Source organism: Embiotoca jacksoni, unplaced genomic scaffold (assembly GCF_022577435.1).
Source record: "Embiotoca jacksoni isolate LCO1_2020_lvr unplaced genomic scaffold, fEmbJac1.0.p SCAF_24, whole genome shotgun sequence".
Lineage (NCBI taxonomy): Eukaryota > Metazoa > Chordata > Actinopteri > Embiotocidae > Embiotoca > Embiotoca jacksoni.
In genome coordinates this window covers 954,305-964,631 of record NW_027185375.1, presented here as the reverse complement: position 1 = coordinate 964,631, position 10,327 = coordinate 954,305, and the positions used below count along the sequence as shown (strand labels likewise).

The following is a 10,327-nucleotide window of genomic DNA, read 5'->3' as shown; positions in this document are numbered from 1 at the left end:
GAGCCAGTGCCAAAGCTGCAGTTGTATATCCGTGTAGCCTGTTATTGTCGTACATGACTATAATTTCTTTCACGTGCAAATCTTCATCAACTACACAACTTAATTTTGAACTTTGAAGTGTGTTCATTTGTCCACATCTTGCGCTGCATTGTAGACACGCTGCACTTGCTATTCTATTGCATCATGTTTCTTGGCTTAATGCCTTTTGTCTTATGTACCGAACTCACCTTTCCTCTTTTGTGATTGGCTGTTGGCTCCATGATTTTGGAGCAGATGATTGGCTGTCATTAAATGTGCACAAAAAGAGGAAGAGAAATCAGTTCATAAAAGCAGAATGAGTTGAGAACTTCTAACAGAGACCAGAGTTGGTGTTGATCCTCTCCAGACTCAGACAACGGCTGACAAAGGTACGAAAACTTCTCTTTATCTGTTTCTGAAATCCTTATGCAGTTATTTTTTGGTTTATTTATTTTGTTTAATTTATTTTACAGAGTCAATTTCCAAAACAGGAACCAGCAACTGTTTCGATGCCTGATGAGTTTTGTTTTTGTTGACTGATATTTCAATACAAAGCATTATTTTAGCAGATGTTTTGTCCAGAATATTGTTTTTATTTTATTTCATTTTTCACTTTGCTTAAACTGTAGCTAGTTCCAGTAAAAGCAAAGAGAACCAGGTTTTGTTATGTAGAGCGCCCCCTGGTGTCCTAGACTGTGAATCAGCCTCTAGTTCTTCCAGCATCCGACAACATCACTGTTTATGTCAAATGACGGAGCTGGTGCCAGAAGAACAACAGATTTTGCAGCTGTTTTACATTTAATGAAGAATTCAGATCAGCCACATTCACTATAAACATTGATCGGACATCCACATAAAACGTGGAGAAGTCACACCATTAAACAGGATTTATGAGGATTAAGTCTGAAGAGGTGTGTTTTTAGTTTGCGGCGGAAGATGTACAGAGTTTCTGCTGTCCTGATGTTGATGGGGAGCTCATTCCACCATTTAGGAGCCTGGACAGCAAACAGTCGTGATATTGTAGAGTGTTTATCTCAGTGAGGAGCAACAAGCCGATTGGTAGAAGCAGAGCGGAGGGAGCGGGCTGAGATGTAAGGTAGGACCATGTCCTGGATGTAGACTGGACCTGATCTGTTCACAGCACGGTACGCAAGTACCAATGTCTTGAAACGGATGCGGGCAGCTACTGGTAACCAGTGGAGTAGGAGGAGGAGGAGGAGGAGGAGGAGGAGGAGCGGAGTAGTGGAATAGTGGAGTAGTGTGAGTGAATTTAGGAGGTTAAAGACCAGTCGAGCTGCTGCATTCTGGATGAGCTGCAGAGGTCGGATGGTACTAACAGGTAGACCTGCCAGGAGGGAGTTACAGTAGTCCAGATGTGAGATGACCAGAGCCTGGACCAGAACCTGGACCATAGCCTGGACCAGAACCTGGAACAGAGCCTGGACCAGAACCTGGACCAGAACCTGCACCAGAACCTGGACCTGAACCTGCGCCTCCTATATATAGATATATATGTTTTAAACTGCACATTTTCATCTAAAAAATAAAGCCTTCCCTTCTTTCTTTTACTTCAGTGAAAATGATCCTCCTTACTGCCTTCATCTTCACTGTGGCCCTGATCCACGAGGCCAGCAGCGTGAAGAAGAACTTGCAGCCCTGCCAAGATACGAGCTACAACGACGCATACAACGTCTTTGCTGAAAGACACATCCTTAAAGAGTCCTTCGACAAAAGTGATCCAGAGAAGTGGGAAGGGTGAATTGAAAGTTTAAATTGATTATTTCATTATAAAAGAGAGAAGAACTGTGTGCTAAATTACGGTTCCTTCAGTTATCAGGTTCCTCTCCTGTGGAACCAGCTCCCAATCTCTTCAAGTCTGAGCTTTACACGTGTTTGTTTGACTAAACTTAAAGGCTGAAAAGAACTCTTCTTCGTATCTCTGCACTTTTCTGTTCTGACTTTTCTTGACATTGAAATTTTAATGTCTTTTTCTTTTTTGTGCTGTAAAGTATTTTGCACTGAAGATTGAAGATTCAATTGAACTGAATTAAATGTAAGACATGATGGTGAAATATTGATCTAATTTTACAGGTATTTGAGAGGCAAAGGTCTGTGGTGCAGAGTTTCATTGCAGTCCTTCATCGAGTCCAGTGAGAATGTCGAGCAGATCTGCAGCAGCAAGGGCCGTCGCCTGTTAAACAATCAGAACCAGGGTAACTTGTGTATCAGCCAATCAGAAATGATGGTTTATGATGTCAGATATAGTCAGATGAACATCAACTGTCAACTACATGTGACAAACCAACGTCGACGTGTGATTGTGGCCTGTAATAAGGTTGGAAACAAATGCCTTCCTGTTCATTTTGAGAAATTCAGCGGTCAAAGGCCAAGCAATGATCCATGCGTGAGAAAATAAACCAGACTGCCAATCAAATTAGGAATATCCCACGAAGAAGCTGGGAGGCATTCGAAAGCTCAGGAAATTAGGTTTGATGTGAGGAAGATATCGTAATGTCTTCTTTAAACATTCTTTCATGTGAAATACGCATTCTCAATATTCAAATTGTACGAGTTAAAAACCACGTGAATAAGGAGACCACGGAGAACCTGTAGTTTTAACTCATCGATCTTTTCTTCTTTGATGTTTTCAATTGTCTGCCAGATGTTACGACCTCTGTAACATCTGTGGAAAAACCATACGCTACCTACTCCCGTCTCTTTGACCCGCCGATGTTACCTGCCATTCGGTCAGCATTTGTGCAGATATAGTGCCCCCCTCCCCCTCCTCTCACCCTGTTGTCCCGAGGTCAGCATTTACATACTGTCTCCCCCACCCTCCTGCCTTCTGTATAAAATGCTTCACTCTGTCAATGCAAATAAAAATCCAACTACAACAAACTTTGGATCAGGACCTTGAGTGTTTTTCCTTCAACAGATGTCACAGGACGTGGCAGCAATTGTGCTCAAACACAGAAATGTACTTGGTCACCTCGTTTGGCTCGCTGTGTTAAACGTTATAAACTGCAATACGTCAAAACGTGTAGAAACCTAGTGTACAATTATTATTGACCTCCTGAGCGCCATTGCATGTCTGTGTTGTTTTACATGGATGATGTCAGGTTCGTTTTTGACTTTTTGTTATTTCTGGTTTGAGGTCATAATTTCAGCAGGCAGTTTAATTATTTTCTGACATCTAAACTTTCGACTAAGTTTAACTAAAAGAGGACTTTTGTTCTTTCACAGAGCGTGCCATCTTGCTCCGCCATGTTTGTACTGTAGCCTGCAATCCAAACATAAAATAATAAGACGATAATAATTAAATAAAAAAGATGTTTTTCTCAAGCTTCACGGCCACCTTCGATTCAGTGACATACTTGGAAGGTGAAGGTGTTCAGGTTGTTGCAGTCTGCGAACTCACCACTTGATGTCACCAAATCGTCTTCTTTAAGGCTTTTCCCACAACATTTGGTGAAATGAGCATCATTTCGTGAAGAGACGTGCAAACTGAAGTGCAAAATGCCTGCATTTGTAACGACAGGACAACTGTTAATTAGAATAACGACAATATCGATTTAAGATGCAGCTAATTTACCACAAAAAATATGTAGCTTAAAACCCAGTTTTGTTTTTCATTTGTAGGTATTTATTGTCTTTTTTGTTGTTGTATTTTAGTATTTGTTTTGCTCTATATACTGTCAAATAAATGCATTCATTCTGTTTGGAAATTTAGATTAGAATCAAATGACTCAAGTGTGAACTTTAAATGGGAATATTTGTAGTAGAGAAATCATAGAGAATAATTGCTAAACCCTTAAACTTTACAGTTTCCAACCACTTATTTTAGTTTAATTTCTTTTGTTTTATTGCTTGATTTTTAATGAATGAATTTGCTAGCTGAGCGTCACACCACCCAAAACCAAATGACCATCTTAAAAATAAGATTGTGCAAAAAGAGATATTTGCTGAAAACAGCTGGCTGAGGATGTAGTTGTAGATAAACTTCTGAGTTCATCATTACAAATGAACCTTTTCTAATTTCGTCTCCCCGACGTGGGGGACGGCTTCGGGGAGAGGCGGCTTCGGGGAGGCGGCGCACCGGAGTGCGAGGGCCCGTACATCACTGCTTGCAGTTTTAATATTTAACTGCATCTATATATTTTCATCTGTTTAAGTTCTAAAAATGTGCTGGTTTTTTTTTTATTAAAGGGATTTTGTTGTTTGCATTTAACTCTGAAAACAAAAATTCTATTATAAAAAAAAACAGAGAGAGTAAAACGTCATTTTTGTTGCAAATGTTCTGCCCGAGGAGGAATTATTAAAGAATCTACTCCTGTTAAAGACAAATATCATGAATGAGCACTGTTCACTAGTCCATGTATTTAAAAAACAAACAAACACACACACAAGGTGATGCAGGTTAAACTAAGCAAGCCAAACATGTTTGGAGCTGCCTGACTCTAATAGACTCACTATAAATGGACTTAAAACACCAAGACCGTGGGAGGTCGAGGTGCGCAGGGTGCAGCAGCTCCCCTGGCAGATGGGAGAGGACCGGCACGCCCACAACCATAAATAAATAAAAAAATAAAATAAATTAAAATAAATAATATTAAATCAGAGATTTATTTTAGTTTCGTTGATTATGTTCAAATTCTAATAATACGTGTATTTTTCAATAAATGATTAATAGTTAAATGTTAGCTTCCGAACTTTCAGTCCGGCCGGAAATGACGTCTAAGGTCAGATTTGGCAAGTCAAAGGTCACGTGACGTCTCGCCAACAAGCGCAACAGAAAGTAAACAGTGACGCTGGAGCAGAATATCGGAATTTCTTTCTAGAGCCACAAAGAAAAGAACAAAAACCACGCGGGTCAAAATCAAGGACTGACGGCGACGCCTGCAACAGACGCACAATAACGGACAAATATCTCAGTGGGAGAACTGGGAGCTGACGTTCAGAGAGCTAGCGCAGAGGTTACGGACATCTAACAAGGTAAGTTTATCATTCGAGGCTGGAGCTGCTCCGTTTCAGGACCTGGTCGCTTGTCTGTAAGGATTCTCAATAACTCAATAACTCCACTCAGTGATGAGCTGCGTCTCATAATTTATATCTCCAGTTTCCAGCTTCAACATGTTGTTCATGACGTCCCATGTTGGCGGATCGTGTTGACCTGCTGTCTCCCCCTGAAGATCCTCAGCCCACCTGAAGTCGACAGATATGGAGTACAGTGGATCTCTGAGGCCATAAAATACAACAAATACAATGAAGGACAGAAGAAAATCAGTACGAAATTATATACATGTTCCACTGTATGATATTATAAATGCTCTTTTTTTTTTTAATAAAGATCTGGTCCAGAATCTGCAAAGAGAAATTGATGTCCTCAAAAAGACCATCGATGAGCTGGACACACAAACCCAGACTTGCAGGTGAGCCCAGAGGATCTGATGTTCTGTTCTGTTCTGTTCTTTGAAAATTACATTTTTTTTAATATTCAATTTGTTTATATAGCGCCAAATCACAACACAAATTATTTCAGGCCACTTAACATGGTGAATATCCTTAAAACAGAACTTTATAGCATCAAACAAAGGAACCCAACAGATCAACAGTTACCACATGAACTGTTTCCTGGGAGGACAAACCTCCAACAGTGAGAAGGAAATATTTAACATTAAAAGAAAGAGAAATCTCCAACGGTGGGAAGGAAAATCTTCCTTTTAACAGGAAGAAACCTCAAACAGAACCAGGCTCAGAGGTGGGCGGCGGTCTGCCTCGACCGGTTGGGGTGAGCAGAGAGAGAAAAGAGCAGCAATGCAGTCCAGGACAATAAACTCTATCACAAAACTCATGAACATCAAAATGAATCTTGTATACTGTCAATGTGACACACTTCAGCTACACACACACACACACACACACACACACACACACACACACACACACACACACACACACACACAGGTTTCCTCCAACAGGCCTGCGTGAATCTCAGGATTGGAGCGATGTAAGTGTGGACACTTCATTATCCTTCGGTTCGCTGAGATCGGCAACTTCAACCATGATGAAACAGATTCACCAGAAACTGGAAAAACTGTCCTCCGTTGGTGAGTCCTCACATTTATCATGGTTTGTATTTCATTTGATCAAGATCTGTCTTTAATTTATTGCCTCTTACTTAAATTGAATTTCTGTTTCCAAAGAACTGAAGAGGATTCCCACATTTGCAGGTGCGTATCTCTAAACCTCTGCATGACATCGAATACTTTGGTCGTCTTATTTAGAAAAAATAAATAATAATCAGTTGAGAGTTCAGATGTTTTTTTATAAACTTCTGTTGATGTTATCACTTTGGTTAGTTCCCCATATTTTTTAGCACCTCGATCAGTTTTGCTGCCTTAGAAACAAGAAACGAGAAGGAACTCTGCGTGTGGTACACTATCGGTGAATTTTGACGTGCGAATCCTAATTTGCTGTGTCACATTCGAAACAGTGGCGGCACAGTGGTGGAGTAGTTAGCATGGTCGCCTCACAGCAAAAAGGTTCTGGGTTCAAAGCAGGGTTTGAATCCTTTCTATGCGGGGTTTGCATGTTCTCCATGTGCCTGCGTGGGTTCTCTCCAGGTACTCCGGCTTCCTCCCACCATCCAAAAACATGCACCTCTGGTTAATTGGTGGTTCTACAAATTGCCCTTAGGTGTGAATGGTCTTTGCCTCTGTGTGTTGGCCCTGTGATGGACTGGCGATCTGTCCAGGGTGTACCCTGCCTTCACCCTACGTGAGCTGGGATAGGCTACAACCTCTGATTATCTCTGCTGTGCCAAAGCAGTAACGTGACATCTGATGAGACGCGCACAAATTCGCTGTTATACACTAACAGCTGACTGCTTCGTGGTGTTTCAGGTCATGTGAAGGGTTTTAAATGAGTTTTGTGTGCCGATCCAGGTTTAAAAAAAAGATTTATACTTTAATGTTGATATTATGATGCAGGCGTCGGTTTTAGTTTTGTATGCTAAATATTTGAACTTCCATTTTTATTTAAGAAAAGTCAAAGTGTGCACAAAAAAAAAAAAATCTTGTTTAAGGAACTAAAAACTAAATTATATGTATTTTTTAAGGCAAACGATGAATTAATAAGGTTTGTTTCTCCTTTCATTGCCTAATTTCCTTTTATCGATGCCACAGGTATTTTAATTAAGCTGTTTGAACAATTAGTTCTCAATTTGCAGTCAGAATTTGGTGGACAAGCTTTTTACTTCCCTTTGAGCTTCATTTTTAAGAGTCTGCATCGATCTGTTCAACCTTTTACCTCGAACAAGTTCCTCATGTGGTTTCTGTCTGTGTCACTGTCAATATGCCGATTCACTGTTTCTGCAATATGTTTTTTGGTATGGAGTGAGCATGCATCTATAGAACTAGCTGTGGGAAAAAAAATTTCTGTACTCTTAAGTTTTAATTTTAATGGTCTTGGTGCAAATAAAAGGATAAATATATTTTTTTTAACGTAATTAAAAGAAACAGTGACACCTCATTTTCTCTCCCCTCAGCCCCATGAGCGCTTTGTTCCTATTAGCTTCAAATTTTCACTGAATTTTTTTGTACTTTTATACGTTTTTTATGTCAGACAATGTTTTGTAGACTATGTTATCCAATCAGATTAAAATAAATGTAGTTTCCACACAATCCAACTAGTCTTGTTTGTGTGTGTGTGTGTGTGTGTGTGTGGTGGGGGGAGAGGGGGCTTCATGCAAATTAGGATGAGACCTAGTCCATGTATGTAAAAATAAATAAAAACCACACAAGGTGATACAGGTTAAACTAAGCAAGCCAAACATGTTTAGAGCTGCCTGACTCTAATAGACTCACTATAAATAGACTTAAAACACCAAGACCGTGGGAAGTCGAGGTGCGCAGGGTGCAGCAGCTCCCCTGGCAGATGGGAGAGTACCAGCACGCCCACAACTATAAATTTAAAAAAAGAAAATAAATTAAAATAAATAATATTCAATCAGAGATTTAGGTTAGGTTAGGTTAGGTAGTTACTTTATTAATCCCCGAGGGGAAATTTTTTCGCTACAGCAGCATACAGGAAGCAATAAGATAATAATAGAATAATAGAAAGCAATAAAATAGCAGTAAAATAGCAGTAAAAATTCTAAAATATAAAATATAACATGCTCAGTATATACAGTACAGTATATATCTATATATTATATACAAACAACCAAGAAACACAGACAACAGTGTTATTGTTGTGTGATGGATTTTGCCAGAGGTGAGTTATTGTACAGTCTTATTGCAGTGGACAGGAATGATTTCCTGTATCTGTCCTATGACAGCGGAGCTGGAGGAATCTTTTAGAGAAAGTGCTCCGCTGTCCCTGCAGCAGGTGGTGGAGAGGGTGGTCAGGATTATCCAATATGGATAACAGTTTGCTCAGCGTTCTCCTCTCCACCACCTTTTCCAGGCTGTCCAGTTTGTATCAGATGATGGAGCCGGCCTTCTTAACCAGTTTGTTAAGTCTGTTGGTGTCACCGGCTCCGATGCTGCTCCCCCAGCAGACCCCAGCGAAGTACAAAGCACTGGCCACAACAGACTGTTAGAACATCTCCAACATCTCGCTGCACACATTGAAGGATCGAAGTTTCCTCAAGAAAAAGAGTCGACTCATCCCCTTCTTGTAGACAGCGTTGATGTTGGTCTTCCAGTTCAGTCTGTTGTCGATGGACACACCCAGGTACTTGTACTCCTCAACCAAGTCCACCACCTCTCCCGGGACTCTCAGTGGTTGTTGAGCCGTCGTCTTCCTCCTGAAGTCAACCACCATCTCTGGTCTTGGCTACGTTCAGGAGCAGGTGATTTCTTCCCGCCCACTCCACAAAGTCCTCCACTACTGCCCTGTACTCATCCTCCCGTCCATCCCTTATACACCCGACTACTGCAGAGTCATCAGAGAACTTCTGCAGATGGCAGGACTCTGAGTTGTACTGGAAGTCAGTTGTGTATAAGGTGAACAGGAAGGGAGACAGAACAGTTCCCTGAGGAGCTCCAGTACCACTGACCACCGTATCAGACAGCACACTGCCCAGACGGACAAACTGTGGTCTGCCTGTCAGGTAGTTAGTGATCCAGGAGACGGTGGACGCGTCCACCCCCACCACCCGCAGCTTCTCACTCAGCAGCAGTGGTTGGATGGTGTTGAATGCACTGGAGAAATCAAAGAAAGTGATTTTCACAGAGTCACCGGTTCCATCCAGGTGAGACTGAGCTCGTTGCAGTAGGTAGATGATGGCGTCGTCCACTCCCACATGAGATGGTAATAAGAGATTTATTTTAGTTTCGTTGATTATGTTCATATTCTAATGATACGTGTATTTTTCAATAAATGATTAATAGTTAAATGTTAGCTTCCGAACTTTCAGTCGTGCCGGAAATGACGTTTAAGGTCAGACTTGGCAAGTCAAAGGTCACGTGACGTCTCGCCAACAAGCGCAACAGAAAGTAAACAGTGATGCTGGAGCAGAATATCGGAATTTCTTTCTAGAGCCACAAAGAAAAGAACAAAAACCACAGTTTCTCAATAAGGATTCTCAATAACTCAATAACTCCACTCAGTGTTGAGCTGCGTCTCATAATTTATATCTCCAGTTTCCAGCTTCAACATGTTGTTCATTACATTACATTACATTTAGCTGACGCTTTTATCCGAAGTGACTTACAATAAGTGCATTTCAACCATGAGGGTACAAAACCAGAACAACAAGAATCAAGAAAATACAATTTCTTCAAGAAAGCCAAACTACAAAGTTCTATCAATAAGTGTCATTTTAAGCTACTAAAGTTCTACTGTTCAAGGTAAAGTCTGAAGAGGTGTGTTTTTAGTTTGCGGCGGAAGATGTACAGAGTTTCCGCTGTCCTGATGTTGGTGGGGAGCTCATTCACCATTTAGGAGCCAGGACAGCAAACAGTCGTGATTTTGTAGAGTGTTTATCTCAGTGAGGAGCAACAAGCTGATTGGTAGAAGCAGAGCGGAGGGAGCGGGCTGGGATGTAAGGTTGGACCATGTCCTGGATGTAGACTGGACCCGATATGTTCACAGCACGGTACGCAAGTACCAATGTCTTGAAACGGATGCGGGCAGCTACTGGTAACCAGTGGAGGAGGAGGAGGAGGAGGAGGAGGAGGAGGAGGAGGAGGAGCGGAGTAGTGTGAGTGAATTTAGGAGGTTAAAGACCAGTCGAGCTGCTGCATTCTGGATGAGCTGCAGAGGTCGGACGGTACTAACAGGTAGACCTGCCAGGAGGGAGTTA

General features: G+C 41.3%; 1 long non-coding RNA gene across 1 annotated transcript; it reads left to right on the top strand.

Annotated features, from left to right (window-relative positions):
* Nucleotides 1-319: 319 nt before the first annotated feature.
* On the top strand, nucleotides 320-2,916 carry LOC138203915 (uncharacterized). Its single transcript, XR_011178747.1, has 3 exons — nucleotides 320-407; nucleotides 1,593-1,773; nucleotides 2,110-2,916. It is a non-coding gene; the product is annotated as an uncharacterized lncRNA (long non-coding RNA).
* The last annotated feature ends 7,411 nt before the right edge of the window (nucleotides 2,917-10,327 follow it).